We start from the raw sequence: 17,331 nt of genomic DNA, 5'->3' as shown, positions 1-17,331 counted from the left end.
CAGTTGTCTGTCCTAAAGGGTTTTACAGTGTCTGGATTTTACTAATTGGATCCCATGGTGTCATTTAATGAGTTTCTCTGTTCCTCCAAATTGCTAGTTAGATCTAGGGCTTGATTAAATTCAGGTTTGACTTTTTTATTTTTTTGCAAGACCACTTTATTGATGGAGTTCTATACTTTTGTTAGGAGATCCATGATGTTCAGCTGTCTTTCTTTGTGACCTTAACAGCATTTATGATCATTGTCTAGACCCATCAATTAACTCATAGTTACCAAATATTGATTTCCTAATTCCATCATTTCTTCTTCACTTGGCATATGGAGTACTTCTATAAAAGATGCACTTTCCTTCATCATCAATTTAGTTACCCTGAGGTACAGCTCTTTTTAGGAAAGAAAAGACAATTGCTTGATATTTTCCAGTTTTCAGAATAATGAATTGGTGTCTCAATTTTCCAAAAGTAACTACTGAGTTTCTTTTTTGTTGTTATTTTTTAAGTATCATTTGGGCTTTGGATTCAAATATACTTGATATGATACCAAGCCATTGAAATTTATCCTTATTAATGGTCAAGTTGTCTCAACTTTGGATAGTAGGAGACCTTTCAATTTAAATCCTGAGGTTTTTTTTACTAAAACCTAGTAGTCCTACATTTACCTTTTTTTGCATTTTAATATAATAAGATATTTCATTTCTTATCCTAGAGCTAGAATCAGCTGTTTCTTTAAGGAGAATCCATTTGGGGAAAATATTTAGAGACTATAGTGTGAGTACTAGGGGAGCTCATTGCTATTGTGTTGTACATTGTTTACAGATTTTTCATCAGAAGAGCAAGGACATATCTACTTTCAAAAGATAAAATTCATCATGATTTTCTTCTGCTACTTTAATTCAAATTCAGGATTATAAGGTTTTATTTAGCCTCATTGTTCTTTATGCCTATAACCCACTCACCTATACTAAACTCAAGCTCTCAAAAAAGTCAACATAAGCATTCATTTATTTTATTCCACTAAACAGACAAAACAGTCTAAGAATAATAAAACCAACATTGCAAACAACAATATAGTAACTGGGTACACATGATTTAAAATATTTCTGTAGTTATTTTGTCTTTAGGATTTATCCTACTTTGAGTATATAGTCTAATGTGTTTTAGAATATCTTGAAAAAGTTCCTCTGTGTGTGTGTGTGTGTGTGTGTGTGTGTGTGTGTGTGTGTGGTTATGCTATTGACTTAGGTTCATTTCCTTCACTTTGCTTTAAAATTTTGGGAAAGTCTTTAAAATTATTTTTTAATTATTACCCAGTGAAAAGAGGGGAGGCAGAGACAGACTCCCTCATGTGCCCCAACTGGGATCCACCCGGCAATCCCACTAGGGGGCGATGCTCTGCCCATTCTGGGGCATTGCTCCAATGCTCAGCAGCCGAACTCTTGCTAGCACTTGAGGCAGAAGCCATGGAACCATCCTCAGTGACCCAGGCCAACTTGCTCCAGTTGAGCCATGACTACAAAAGGGAAAGAGAGAGACAGAGAGAAACAGAGAGAGAGAGAGAGAGAGAGAGAGAGAGAGAAGCGAGAGGGGGAAGGGTGGAGAAGCAGATGGGTGCTTCTCCTGACTGGGAATTGAACCTGGGACATCCACATGCCGGGCTCATGCTCTATCACTGAGCCAACCAGCCAGGGCTAAAATTTAAATTTTAAATTTGGTTTATACCAATATCTCCTCTTCATATTAAAGCTTATCTAGATGCTGGTGTTTCTCCTACTTAAATTTTGTTTAATTTTCTTTTATTTCCTTGAATTCTGGAGGTCTGCTCTGTCTTGCTTCCTTTGACCACCATTAATTTTCTACACATCTTTGCTTCAAGCTGAAGACCTCCTCAGTTTTTAAGATCTACACCCAGTTTTCACCAACACACTTTATGTGCACAAGAGACTTTAAATTATGGATTCCCTGTGGGTAATGGGGAAGACTTATAGGTAATCACTAAGATTGAATTATGGGCATTATACTTGAAAATCAGTCACAGTCCCCCACAGGCCCTAGCCTGCTGCCACCTTTTTGCTTCCTGAGGCCTCTCTCCCATTTTCTGGCTCAAACCACAGACTCAAAGTTACTCATTTATCCTCCCCCCACCACCACCCAGGAGAAACAGCTTTATTGGGATTAGCATCTAGAGAAAAAAAAAGTAGTCCCTGATCTGTCATAGCAGGTTGAGGAATACAGACAGGGCACACATGTCATTATGGCAGTAAGTAAAGGCAATGCAAGTCTTCTGGGAAAATAGTTTTCTACCCCTAAAACACTTTACTAAACTGCTATGAAAAAAGTATTATTACCTATGTCACCTCAACTACCAACATTACAAATATGAGGATATATCACATTTATTAATTTTATTCTCTTTCACAGATAGCTCAAAGTTTCATCATTTTCCAGAGTTGCCTACTCTTCTTGGTAGTTATAAGGCAAGTTGAAAAAGGGCAGGGCTACAAGTGAACGACTTAAATTCACACCTTAAGGAACTAGAAAAAGAAGAACAAAGACAACCCAAAACCAGCCGAAGAAAGGAGATAATAAAAATCAGAGCAGAAACAAATGAAATAGAGAACAGAAAAACTATAGAAAAAATTAATAGAACAAGGAGCTGGTTCTTTGAAAAGATCAACAAAATTGACAAACCCTTGGCAAGACTTACCAAGGAAAAAAGAGAAAGAACTCATATAAACAAAATCCAAAATGAAAGAGGAGAAATCACCACGGACACCATAGATATACAAAGAATTATTGTAGAATACTATGAAAAACTTTATGCCACTAAATTCAACAACCTAGAAGAAATGGATAAATTCCTAGAACAATACAACTTTCCTAGACTGAGTCAAGAAGAAGCAGAAAGCCTAAACAGACCTATCAGTAGAGAAGAAATAGAAAAAACCATTAAAAACCTCCCCAAAAATAAAAGTCCAGGCCCAGACGGCTATACCAGTGAATTTTATCAAACATTCAAAGAAGACTTGGTTCCTATTCTACTCAAAGTCTTCCAAAAAATTGAAGAAGAAGCAATACTTCCAAACACATTTTATGAAGCCAACATAACCCTCATACCAAAACCAGGCAAGGATGGCACAAAAAAAGAAAACTACAGACCAATATCTCTAATGAATACAGATGCTAAAATACTAAACAAAATACTAGCAAATCGAATACAACAACATATTAAAAAATAATACATCATGATCAAGTGGGATTCATCCCAGAATCTCAAGGATGGTTCAACATACGTAAAACGGTTAACGTAATACACCATATCAACAAAACAAAGAACAAAAACCACATGATCTTATCAATAGACACAGAAAAGGCTTTCAATAAAATACAACACAATTTTATGTTTAAGACCCTCAACAAAATGGGTATAGAAGGAAAATATCTCAACATGATAAAGGCCATATATGATAAACCATCAGCTAACATCATATTAAATGGCACAAAACTGAAGGCTTTCCCCCTTAAATCAGGAACAAGACAGGGTTGTCCACTCTCTCCACTCTTATTTAATGTGGTACTAGAGGTTCTAGCCAGAGCAATCAGGCAAGACAAAGAAATAAAAGGCATCCATATCGGAAAAGAAGAAATAAAGGTATCACTTTTTGCAGATGATATGATCCTATACATCGAAAACCCCAAAGAATCCACAAAACGACTACTAGAAACAATAAGCCAATACAGTAAGGTCGCAGGATACAAAATTAACATACAGAAGTCAATAGCCTTTCTATATGCCAACAATAAAACATTTGAGAACGAACTCAAAAGAATAATCCCCTTCACAATTGCAACAAAAAAAAATAAAATACTTAGGAATAAACATAACAAAGAATGTAAAGGACTTATATAATGAAAACTATAAACCATTGTTAAGGGAAATCGAAAAAGATATAATGAGATGGAAGAATATTTCTTGTTCTTGGCTAGGAAGAATAAATACAATCAAGATGGCTAGATTACCCAAAGCAATATACAAATTTAATGCAATTCCCATCAAACTTCCAATGACATTTTTTAAAGAAATAGAGCAAAAAATCATCAGATTTATATGGAACTATAAAAAACCCCGAATAGCCAAAGCAATCCTAAAGAAAAAGAATGAAGCTGGGGGCATTACAATACCTGACTTCAAACTCTATTATAGGGCCACGACAATCAAAACAGCATGGTATTGGCAGAAAAATAGACACTCAGACCAATGGAACAGAATAGAAAACCCAGAAATAAAACCACATATATATAGTCAAATAATTTTGATAAAGGGGCCAACAACACACAATGAAGAAAAGAAAGCCTCTTCAATAAATGGTGCTGGGAAAACTGGAAAGCCACATGGAAAAGAATGAAACTGGACTATAGTTTGTCCCCCTGTACTAAAAATTAATTCAAAATGGATCAAAGATCTAAACATAAGACCTGAAACAATTAAGTACATAGAAGAAGACATAGGTACTCAACTCATGGACCTGGGTTTTAAAGAGCATTTTATGAATTTGACTCCAAAGGCAAGAGAAGTGAAGGCAAAAATTAATGAATGGGACTACATCAGACTAAGAAGTTTTTGCTCAGCAAGAGAAACTGATAACAAAATAAACAGACAGCCAACTAAATGGGAAATGATATTTTCAAACAACAGCTCAGATAAGGGCCTAATATCCAAAATATACAAAGAACTCATAAAACTCAACAACAAACAAACAAACAAACAATCCAATAAAAAAATGGGAAGAGGACATGAACAGACACTTCTCCCAGGAAGAAATACAAATGGTCAACAGATATATGAAAAGATGCTCATCTTCTTTAGTTATTAGAGAAATGCAAATCAAAACTGCAATGAGATACCACCTCACACCTGTTCGATTAGCTATTATTAGCAAGACAGGTAATAGCAAATGTTGGAGAGGCTGTGGAGAAAAAGGAACCCTCACATACTGTTGGTGGGAATGTAAAGTAGTACAACCATTATGGAAGAAAGTATGGTGGTTCCTCAGAAAACTGAAAATAGAACTACCTTATGACCCAGCAATCCCTCTACTGGATATATACCCCAAAACTCAGAAACATTGATACGTAAAGACACATGCAGCCCCATGTTCATTGCAGCATTGTTCACAGTGGCCAGGACATGGAAACAACCAAAAAGCCCATCAATAGATGACTGGATAAAGAAGATGTGTCACATATACACTATAGAATACTACTCAGCCATAAGAAATGATGACATCGGATCATTTACAGCAAAATGGTGGGATCTTGATAACATGATATGAAGTGAAATAAGTAAATCAGAAAAACCAGGAACTGCATTATTCCATATGTAGGTGGGACATAAAAATGAGATTAAGAGACATTGATAAGAGTGTGGTGGTTATAGGGGGAGGGGGGAGAGGGAGAGGGAAAGCGGGAGGGGGAGAGGCACAAAGAAAACTAGATAGAAGGTGACAGAGGACAATCTGACTTTGGGTGATGGGTATGCAACATAATTGAAAGACAAGATAACCTGGACATGTTATCTTTGAATATATGTATCCTGATTTATTGATGTTGCCCCATTAAAAAAATAAAATTATTAAAAAAAAAAAAAGGGGGGGCGGGGCTAATCTTACTGGCCCACTGAAATTTTCCCATTTTCCCTCATCATTTAGGGCCAGGTCATAGAGGCAACTCAGACTTGGGGAGGAGGGCTATCTCCCCCAGCACAATAGCTCAGTAAAGCATCTGAGGCATATGGCTAGCCAGGCTGGTGAGAAATTGTGGGCAGGAAGGTACAGCCCTGTAACTATCAGGAAGAAGAGGGATGCTTGCTGTTTTGGGTGCCTTCAGTGTTTATAAGCTTTTTCCATCTTCTTCATCTTCTCTCCCAGTCCTGGCCCTGCATGCCAGGTGCCTAGGGATTCACAGAAGGCTGACCAGGGCAGTGGGTCTGGAGAGGGGTATGGAGATGGCTGTAGCCAGAGCAAGGGCATCTGGGGAAAAATAGGACTTCCAAAGGGGGCCCTAGGGAACATGTGTACAGTAAGGGTGGTGACAGAACTATAGACTTCAGGGACTTCAGGGAGAGTTGGGGACCATGGAGGGCACGGTCCTCGCTCCTGTTCACTGGGACTCAGTACCTCAGTAACCTTGCTAAGTCTGTGCCTGTTCTCAACTCCTCCTTATTCTCCTGTCACATTCTAAAACAGAGTGACTTCCCCTTTCAACCCAAACAAAGCTCTTGACCTGGGTTCCTATATCCAAGCACCCATTAAGCTGTCCTACAGACACAGGGCCATCTACTTAGGGTCCCTACATTTTTGCAGTTCAAAACATTGGCAGAAGCTTAGAAATCATGTATTTCCTGGTTAGCTGGTCACCAGGTTTAGTCTGTCTCTCCCTGCCCCTCCTTCCAGAGCCAGACTCCAGTGCCTCTGGAGCTTTTTCTTCCTCTTTTGTCAAACTGTGGAAGCATCAGAAAAAGTAGAAACCACACATAGTCCAGAAAGTGTGACAGTATACCAGAGGACAATAGTTGAACACAACAAATTTTGCCTTTTATTTCCCCTCTCAGTTCCTTTGCTGAAACAGATGAGCGTTCTGTGTCTGCCTGAAACCGTGGATCACATAATAGCTGTCTCAGCCTGCTGGCGCCTTTTCTCCACTCCCAGGGTCCTGCTGCTGCCTGCAGACCGGCAGGAATGCAGAGATCTCAGACCCTTTAAAGACTGGCAGTTTCTCTCTCAGTCTGTAATCAGAAAGACACTAACACAGCCGGTAAAAGTCGCCTCCAAATTAAATACAATAAAAAAAATGCAACTGTACTCTGGCTAAACTGTGCGTTAAATATATAATTAATAAAATCACATTTGTTCTCCCCTACAAAGAGTGTCAATATCTCCCTAGGTGTCACGTGGCTAAGTCCTGTGGTGGAAGGCCTACTCCAGTCCAAAGTGACGAATGGGCAGAGGCTCTGGCCTGCACCCACTCTCTCTGGCCTTTGACTGACTGACTGTTCTTCCCATCATCCCTCAGTAGCCGGTGGTTCCAGGCCAGTGAGCACTCAGCTATGTTTTGGAATGGTCGGCATCCAGGGGACAGATGGAACGTAGGACCGGTCCACAAACACTGGTCAGTGAACCCTATGTGAGCTGTGCCTGCTTGCAGAGCACTGAGCACTCTGGTCCCAGTTCCTGGTCCGGGCATCATCTGAGTCTTCCCCAATGGAATCATTGCCTGACTACAGGGGGACACTTTTGTCTACTTGTTTTGTCATTATCCATCTAACTTTAGAGAAAACAAAGATGTTTTGAGAGCCAGATGCCCACCATATCGGCATGCCTTCTCTAACTACCCTCTCCTGTCCCCTCTCCCAGTTCCAGAAGGATAATCTGGTTCTAAAAAGGCAGAGGTGGCGCTGACGGGGTGGGGGAGGGGTGAGCCCGTTGAACAGCCACCAACCGAAGTCCCTCTCCTTTGGCTATCTGGTCTGACCAGAAAAGTCCAATCTCGTATTTCTCAGCTGCTTTCTGTCATGCTATTCCCTATTATAGCTTTCATAGTTTCTTGCCTTGAAAATTGTTGAGAAACGCCGCTTTTGGAGACTGTGCTCAGAGAGTGATTGTGACCCTTGTTTCTCCTCCTAGCTGACGAGGGCTGCCCGGAAACATTTGCTCCCATGGCTTCTGGGCTGTTAATTATGGGCACTGAAACTTCACCTTGAGTTCTTCTGTGCCTTTTCTTTCTTTGGCTGAAAGCCCCGCCCTCTGGAGCAACCTCCAATGCCCGCTCCCATGGTCTGGTTCTCAGAGTGCTGGGTGGAGTCTGGGCTCTGGATCCTGGGATTTCCGATCAACCTGACATTTTACCTCTATAGGTTTTGTGCAATTCTAGTGACTGTATTTTGGGAACCCCAAGTCAGGGTAAAAATGGACATTTTAAAATAGATGTATGGGATCTGTATAATAGAATATTTCCACACTAGGAGAATCAGTGCTGTATGATGAGCCTGGTGGGTTACAGTCACAGGAAGATAATCACAAACTCAGCAGCGGGGCGCTCTGCTGCCGTAGCCACTCCCTGCCATTTCTGAGAACCTAAAGTAGGTTGCCATTTCTGGACATGAGCCATATGTCCCTAGTCAGACCTTATTCTCTCTGTGACCTGTAAAACAAAAGTGTTTTAATAGAAAATCCCTGAGATCTTTCCCAACTTTAACGATGGTATGGGGTTATGATCTCCACTATTGATTTATCTTTCATCCTTTCCATATATCCTTAAGAAATCCCAAGAATGAGGAAACTGGACCCTAGCTGACCACTGCTACTTACCAGAATATAAAGTGTTTCTGTCTCTTTTCTCCTAAGCCAAATTCAGGTGATTTGCAAAAGCCCCATTGGGGAAATCGTGTCTCTGAATCACTTACTCTGTTTATTTATTTGCACTAAAATTTAGTACAACACTGCATTTATAGAAACAGTGTGTACAGGTTCAGCATGAATCCCAACCATTAATGGAAAAATAAATTAAAATCCTTCCATTCTCAACCTAAAGAATCTCGGCACATTTATGGATAAGACTAATGTTATTAAACAAGGTTTTAGAGGAGACACAGGAGACTGTGTCCTTGACATAACTGAGCCGAATATGTTTTATTGTGAAATTCTCAAGGAATTGAATTGCAAACCAGAGCTCAGAAGCCCACAACGGTGGGTGACAGAACTGTCTGGTGAGCAAGTCTAAGGGACAATAAGGGGAAGGTGAGAGAGTTCTCCAAACATCGGTTTCCCAGGACCTTCCAAGAACCAGTTCCTCAGAGAGATGCTTTTACACGACTCACTTGGTGGTGACCCTCTGAGAGGGAGTCCCAAGCAGCCCATGCTTCCTGCTGCTCTATTAGGTTTTCTGCTCTGGAAATATATGGTTGCAGGAGTGGGAGGTAGTGGACATTGAGGACCAGGGAGTAATCAACACTTCTGCCTATATTAAAAAAACAACAACCCACAAAAACTCTGAAGGTTTGCCCCGATTAAATTAAATGTGGTGCTGGGCACGCCATCCAGGCTGCTTCCTCTGACAAAGACAGATGGAATCCACACACTTTTTCTTTCTTTCTTCTTTTTCCTTAAATTTCAATCTGCTTTTCTTTCTTTTGTCTTTATCGAATTTATTGGGGTGACATTGGTTTGCAAAACCATACAGGTTTCAAGTGTACAAGTCAATGAAACATCATCTGCATTGCGCACCCCTTGCTCCAAGAAAAGTCTCTTTCTGTCCCATTCTCCCCCACCCCTTCTCCTCCCTCACCACATGCCCTCTCACCCTGGCTATGGCCTCACTGTTGTCTGTGTCTGTCTACGTGTTTTATATAGATATATTTTTACTTAATCCCTTTGCCTTCTTTCATCCAGCCCCTCAAATCCCCTCCCCTCTGACAGCTCTCAGTCTGTTTCATCTGTTCATCATGCCTCTGTTTCTATTTTGTTCCTCAGTTTATTTTGTTCATTATATTCCACATATAAGGGATATCATATGATATTTGTCTTTCTCTGTCTGACTTAATTCACTTAGTGTAATAACCTGAAGGTCTGTCCATGCTGTCGCAAAAGGAGCGATTTCCTTTCCTTTCATGGGCGAGTAGTATTCCATTGCACACACTCTTTCTTTCAACCCACATGTGTTGAGTACCTATTCAATACTTCCCATGTTGATGTCGCAACCTAGTGGGGCTGCAAGCCCACCAACAAGGAATTATAATGCAGTGTGGTCAGGGCTATGATCAGTTAGATACAGGCTACCCTGGGAGCACAGAGCGGGAGCCCTGAACCTGCCTGGCCATTAGGGGAAATCTGGGCAGCATCTCTTAGGGCAAACATGGGCTCAGTCTCTAAGGACAATGTCTGAGTGAGAGAGAGCAAGCGGAAGTGAGCAAGAGAGGTCATTTACAATTCTGTCATTCATAAATCTGTCCGAAGCTTTTTGGAAGACATTTATATTTCCTGCCAGCACCACCTCTTGGGGGTGATGAATTCCTATACGTTCCAATCCGTTTATTACTCACTGTGAGAGAAATTGCTTCCTTTTATGTCTGGGAGTAAACCTGGATCACATTTTACAGGGTATTTCCTAGTCACAGAGTTTTGGAATTTTTTGAGTAAGTCTGTGCCCCATAGATCCTCAAGATTCTTGGTTCTGTGGACCTAAATCTCTTTCCCTGTCAGTGTATATTTTATTTTTATTGAATTTATTGGGGTGACATTGATTTGCAAAACCGTACAGGTTTCAAGTGTACAACACAACAAAACATCATCTGCACACTGCATTGTCCACCCATCCTCCCGAGCAAACTCTCGTTATGTGCCCGTTTCCTCGCCCTCCCTTCGCCCGCCTCCACCTACCCCACCCCCTTTCCCTCTGGCTGTCCCCACACTGTTGTCTGTATCTTTGTGTTATATATATGATATATATATGTTTTTTTAGTTAATCCCTTCACCCTCTTTCATCCAGTCCCTCTTTCCCCCTCTCCTCTGACAGCTGTCCATCTGTTCCATGTGTTTATGCCTCTGTTTCTATTTTGTTTGTCAATTTATTTTGTTTATTAGATTCCACACATAAGTAAGATCATATGATATCTGTCTTTCTCTGACTGGCTTATTCCACTTAGCAGAATAATCTCTGGGTCCATCCATGCTGTTGTGGAAAATAAGTTCCCTCCTTTTTTATGGCTGCATACTGTTCCATTGTGTAAATGTATCCACTCATCCATGGGTGGGCACTTGGGCTGCTTCCAATTCTTGGCTATTGTAAATAATGCTGCAGTGAACATAGGGGTGCATATGTTCTTTTGAATTAGTTTTTCTGGATTACTAGAATATATTTCCAGAAGTTGGATCAGTGGGTCAAAAAGCACATCCATTTTAAGATTTTTGAGGGAACTCATACTGCTTTCCAGAGTGGCTGCACCAGTCTGCATTCCCACCAGCAGTGCAGGAGGGTTCCCTTTTCTCCACATCCTTGCCAGCATTTGTTTGTTGATTTATTGATGATAGACATCTGGCAGGTGTGAGGTGATATCTCATTGTGGTTTTAATTTGCATCTGTCTGATGATTAGTGATGTTGAGCATTTTTTTTCATGTCTATAGGCCATCTGAATGTCCTCTTTGGAGAAGTGTCTATTCAGGTCCTTCACTCATTTTTTAATTGGATTGTTTGTCCCCCAATGGGAGACTCTTTTGATCTGTACTCCTGAGCCCACAGAGGCTGAGGTTGCTCCTGAAACTGGCTGCACCACCCTTAACCTGCAGTGTGCTCCTCCAGGGGCAACTAGAGGTAGAGACTCAGGTAGAGACTGAGTGGTTTGGCTCTGGACTATGGGCCACATTCTCATTGAGTGCCTACTAGTCCTGTCCTCCCAACCCTGGTTGCCCACCCTACTGAGTTCCCAACCTATGGAACCTGTGGCTCATAGCCCATCTGGGTCCACTCTACAGTCTTCCTTCAGAAAGCCCTGGAGAAAGACCAGCCTGTGGTTCATAGCCCATCTGGGTCCACTCTACAGTCTTCCTTCAGAAAGCCCTGGAGAAAGACCAGCCTGTGGTTCATAGCCCATCTGGGTCCACTCTACAGTCTTCCTTCAGAAAGCCCTGGAGAAAGACCAGCCAACCTCAGAGGGAGGCAGGGTAGCTGACAGGTGGAGGTGGACCTCAGGGAGCCTTGGTCCTTTTACAGATCTGCCCCCAGCTGTAAGCAGAAGGAAGCTGGCCCTTATACACAAATTGGCTCCTCTCATGCACACCCACGTCTAAAAGACAGTGCTACAAACAGTGAACAGCATGGTAGCTACAGACAGATAGCCCAAGGCTGGTTACATACAACATCTGACATTGAGCTGTACCTGAATCTCACCCTAGTGGCTCCAGAACCAACACAACCAGTGGTGGGCTTCAGACCACACCAGAGCTTGACCCAACTAGCCACAGAAGTGGCACCTTCTAAGTGGGACTCCGACTAGCACCGGACCCTCCTGGAACAACTTCACCTTGGGGAAGAACCCTTGCATAGAGTCTTACACACGCTGATTGAGGTTTAACCTTTTAGACAGCCAGCCTGAAGTGTTCACTCTACCCATGAAAGGGCCAACAACTTTCAAAACCTTCTGAGTCTTTAGACTGAAGACCCTAGCCTTTCAGCCAGTCTGCTATTCCCATTTCATTTGTCCTTCTCAGAATCTTTAGCGTTGGGACTTTCTGGGCTGTGGTGGCCAGAACATCCTCAACCACCCTGTTTTATAGGAAAACAAAAAAGCTGCTTTGTATAAAGGAAGAAAAGTAGTTTTGCTTTCTGTTTCCGATAATACAGTGAGGGAACACAATTGACTAAGAAAGGCTCCAGGGCTGGACCGCCTGTGTCTGAACCATCTTCATGCCTCCAGTGCCTTGCCTACAAACTAATGTGGTCAATGCTCACAGGAGGGCGTCTATAGAGGAACCGAGGGAAAGACTATCCTGGGTACTGGTGGGTCCCAGTCTTCCATCATTACCGAGAACCCAGACTCTATGCCTTATACTCAGAGTACTGCTTTTTTATTTTAAAATTTTACTTCTGACCTTCCTAACCTCTCATCAAAATGGTAGACGCTTCCTCAGTGTCACACTTTTTACTGCCCGGTGAAGTTATTTATTTATAGTGCTTTTTTTTTTTTTAACAAAATTATTGTGTTTTTATGATTACCAAGTGAAAAATGCTCATGGGAGAGCCCTTGGAAAATGCCAAAAGGCTAAAGTAGAAATGTAAAATCATGCACAATTTAACCATAGCGCAATACATTTCTTCCCAGTTTTTTTCCATGACACAGATATCATTTTTCTTTTTACAAAATTAGGGTTTTTCTGAGTATCATGCATTAATTTTTCTTAGGAAATAGCACATCATGAACATTTTTACATGTTGAAGAATATTCTTTGAAACCATCATTTGAAATGTTTTATAGTCTGTCAAATGGATATAAATTTGATTAATCTCCTTTGAATAGGTCAATGTTTTTGCTCTTACAAATATTTCTATTTTTCTTGATATCGTAACGGTCCATCAGGTCTGATTATTCCTGTCCAGCAGACATGATTGGAATGCCCTATTTAACTCAGTGGTCCCCAATGTGAGGTGTGGTCACCCAATGTGTAAGGTGGTCTGGAACATGGAAGAAACTATTATAACACAGGAGTTTTTCTCTTATTCTCTCACAATTTCTTTTTAATGCCCATTTGAAAATCAGCATAATATACCAGCATAGGAGTACATGTATGCAATCTGCTTGTAAGTGGCTCTATTCAAAAGTCTCATCTCAGATTTTTTTTTTCTTTGAGCAGGTTGCAGTCAAAATCATCTGGAGAAACTGAGCTACACCACCCAGAAAATTAGTAAAGCTTTATTTCGCTTGGACCTTTCCCGAAGCTCTGAGATTTTAGGACAAGCTGGATTATGAAGGCCTCCAAGATTTACTAGCTCTTGGTAGCTTTTCTCTGTCACCGTCAGCCATGGGGTCTCCCTTTTTGGCTGAGAGACTCGACGTCAGGGTTTCCTGGGTTGACCTTCCTCCCTTTCTGTGAACAACCATCAGATGCCACGCACTCCTCCTGACTTCCTGTGCCATTTCTGCCTCCTGACTAACTGAGGAAGTCAGGTTTCACTGCGCAAAGCTCGCCTATGTTTATTTCCTCTAATCTCTACTTCCCTGCTACCTAGCATTGGAGTACTTACTATTATTTCTTTTTACTATTTTCTGAAAATTTTTTCATGATCCCTTCACTCTTTTAAATATTTTTTTAAAAAGACTTCCCCAGCCCTGGCCGGTTGGCTCAGTGGTAGAGCATCGGGCTGGCGTGCAGGAGTCCCAGGTTCAATTCCCGGCCAGGGCACACAGGAGAAGCACCCATCTGCTTCTCCACCCCTCCCCCTCTCCTTCCTCTCTGTCTCTCTCTTCCCCTCCCACAGCCAAGGCTCCATTGGAGCAAAGATGGCCTGGGCGCTGAGGATGGCTCTGTGGCCTCTGCCTCAGGCACTAGAATGGCTCTGGTTGCAATAGAGCGACACCCCAGATGGTCAGAGCATCCCCCCCTGGTGGGCGTGCCAGGTGGATCCCGGTCGGGTGCATGCGGGAGTCTGTCTGACTGCCTCCCCATTTCCAACTTCAGAAAAATACAAAAAAAAAAAAAAAAAAAAAAAAAAAGACTCCCCCCAACCCCAACCAATAAAAAAAAAAAATTAAAAGTAAATATACACTGTTTCTTTAAACTGTTGCTAGTCCCTTGCAATTTTATAACGTTTATTTTTGTTATCAGCTTTACTCAGGTATAATTGATGCACCATAAATTGCACATTTTTAACATATACAATTTGATAAGTTTTGACATATGCATACTCCTGCAAAACCATCATCACAATAAAAGTAATGAACATATTCATCACCCACAAGAGTTTACCCAAAATGTTGAGACCTATTTTTCCACTGGCCCTTATCAATTCCCATTGTTCTCAGGTGACCACCAATCAATGTATTTTATGTCAATCATAAATTGGTTTGCATATTTTAAAGTTGATATAAATAAAAATCATTCAGTATACTTTTTAAAAATTATTGTTATTTAGTGAGAGGAGGGGAGGCAGAGACAAACTCTCATGCACCTCGACTGGGATCCAACTAGCAATCCCACTAGGGAGTGATGCTTCCCATCTGGGATGTTGCTTCATTGATCAGCAACCCAGCTCCTCTTAGCACCTCAGGCAGAGGCCATAGAGCCATCCTCAGTGCCCTGGGCCAACTCGTTCCAATAGAGCCATGGTTGCAGGAGGGCAGAGGGAGACAGAGAGAGAGAGAGAGAGAGAGAGAGAGAGAGAACTGAGATGGGGAGGGGTGGAGAAGCAGATTGGTGCTTCTCTTGTGTGCCCTGACTGGGAATTGAACCTGGGACATCCACATGCCAGGCTGATGCTCTACCACTAAGCCAACCAGCCAGGGCCTCAGTATACTTTTTTGACTATCATCTTTAATTTAACTTGGCATTATTATTTTGAAATTCATCAGTGTTGTTGTATTAGTAGTTCATTCTTTCTTACTGTTGAGTAGTATTGTATAGATGTTCCACAGTTTGTTTATTCATTTGCTTGTTGATGGACATTTGGGTGGTTTTCAGTTACTGGCTTTTACAAATAAAATTGCAAGGAGCACTTGTTTACAAGTCTGCGCTTTCTTTTCTCTTGGGTAAATACCTTGGAGAAGAATGGCTGAATCATATAACTGGTATTAGTTTAAATTTTGAAATTCTAAACTGTTTTCCAAAGTGGTTGTACCATATTACATTCTATGTATGCTGTATGAGAGTTCCATTCACTCCAGATCCTTACTGACACTTGGTACGGTCAGTGTTTATAATTTCAGCCATTTCGGTACGTAGAAGTAGCCCACTGAAGTTTATATAACATTTCTCCACTGGCAGATGATGTTGAGCATCCTTTCAGGTGCTTACTTGCCATCTGTATATCTTCTTTATTGAAGTGTCTTTTCAAACATTTTACCCAATTAAAAAAAAAGTTGTCTCATTATTAATTTTTGAGAATCCTTTCTTTATTTTGGATAACCTTTATTTGTTTATTATTTATTGATTTATTAATTCTTTAACTTTCTACCAATCTGTAGCATGTCTTTTGATTCCCTTACAGTGTACTTTGAAGAATAAGAGTATTAATTTTGATGAAATAAGATTTATCTTTTTTTTTTTCTTTTACAGATTGGGCTTTTGGTGCCATAACTAACATTAATCCAAAGTACAATGATTTCTCCTATGTTTTATGATAGAAATTTATAGTTTTAGGTTATAAATTTAGGTCTATGATCCATTCTGAGTTCATTTTTGCTTAGACTGTTCTCTTTCCACTCAATTGATCTTGCTTCTTTGTTATAATCAGTTGCTCATGTATGTGTAGACACTGTTTTTGGACTCTCTGTTGTCTTCCATTGGTATATTTGCCTATCTTGAGGCCAATACCAAACTTTCCTGGTTATTGTAGCTTTATAATGTCTTGAAATGAGGTAGTATTAGTTGTCTACGTTGCTTTTTTTCAAAATTGTTTTGGCTATTTTTGGACCTTTGCATTTCCATATGATTTTCCCCCTTCTCTCCCCCAGTTTTATTGAGATATAACTGATAAACAAAAACTATGTACATTTAGGGTGTAAAACATGGTGATTTAATGTACATATACACTGTAAAATTATTACTACAATCAAGTTAATTAACACATCTATCACCTCACAGTTACCACTTTTTTTTCTTGTGAGAATACAGAATCTACTCTCAGAAAAATTCAAAATTTAAGTATACAATACAGTATTATTAACTATATTCACCATCATGTATAGTATTAGATTTTCAGGACTTACTCATTTTATCACTGAAAGTTTGAACCTTTTCACCAACATATCCCTATTACTCCCACCTTGCAACCCCTGGCAATCACTATTATACTCTGGTTCTATGAATTTGAAGTTTTTAGATTCCATACATAAGTGAGAACATTCTGTATTTTTTTTCCATGTCAGGTTTATTATTACATATATATATATATTACCCAGAAAGGAGATTGCTGTAGCATAATAAGTCTATTTTTAATTCTTTGAGGGACCACTATATCATTTTCTATAATAGATGTACCAATTTATATTCCTACTAACAGTGTACACGTATTCCATTTTCTCTAGTCTCTTGTCAGCACTTGTTATCTCTTGTTCTCTTTTCTGATAATAACTATACTAACAGGTATAAGGTGATATCTCATTGTGGCTTTAATTTGCATTTCCCTGATGATTAGTGATGTTGAGCATATTTTCATATACCTGTTGACTATTTGTATATCTTCTTTGGAAAAATGTTAATTCAAATCCTTTGCCCAGTTTTTAATGAGGTTCTTTGTTTCTTGTGCTCTTTTTTCACAGAAACAAACAAAAAAAATAGTTCTAAAATTCATATGGAACCACAAGACCCTGAATAACCAAATCAATTTTGAAAAAGAAGAACAAAGCTAAAGGTATCACACTTCTTGATTTCAAACTATGTTACAAAGCTATAATAATCAAAACAATATGGTTATGGCATAAAAACAGGCACATAGACCAATGGAATAGAATAGAGAGCCCAGAAGTAAACCCATGCATATACAATCACCTAATTTTTGACAAGGTTGCCAAGAATACACATTGGGAGAAAGATAATCTCTTAAATAGTGTTGGGAATACTGGATATCCATG

Source organism: Saccopteryx leptura, chromosome 10 (assembly GCF_036850995.1).
Source record: "Saccopteryx leptura isolate mSacLep1 chromosome 10, mSacLep1_pri_phased_curated, whole genome shotgun sequence".
In the NCBI taxonomy this organism is placed as follows: Eukaryota; Metazoa; Chordata; class Mammalia; order Chiroptera; family Emballonuridae; genus Saccopteryx; species Saccopteryx leptura.
The sequence above is the reverse complement of the archived record's forward strand: the minus strand, read 5'-3'. Positions refer to the sequence as shown.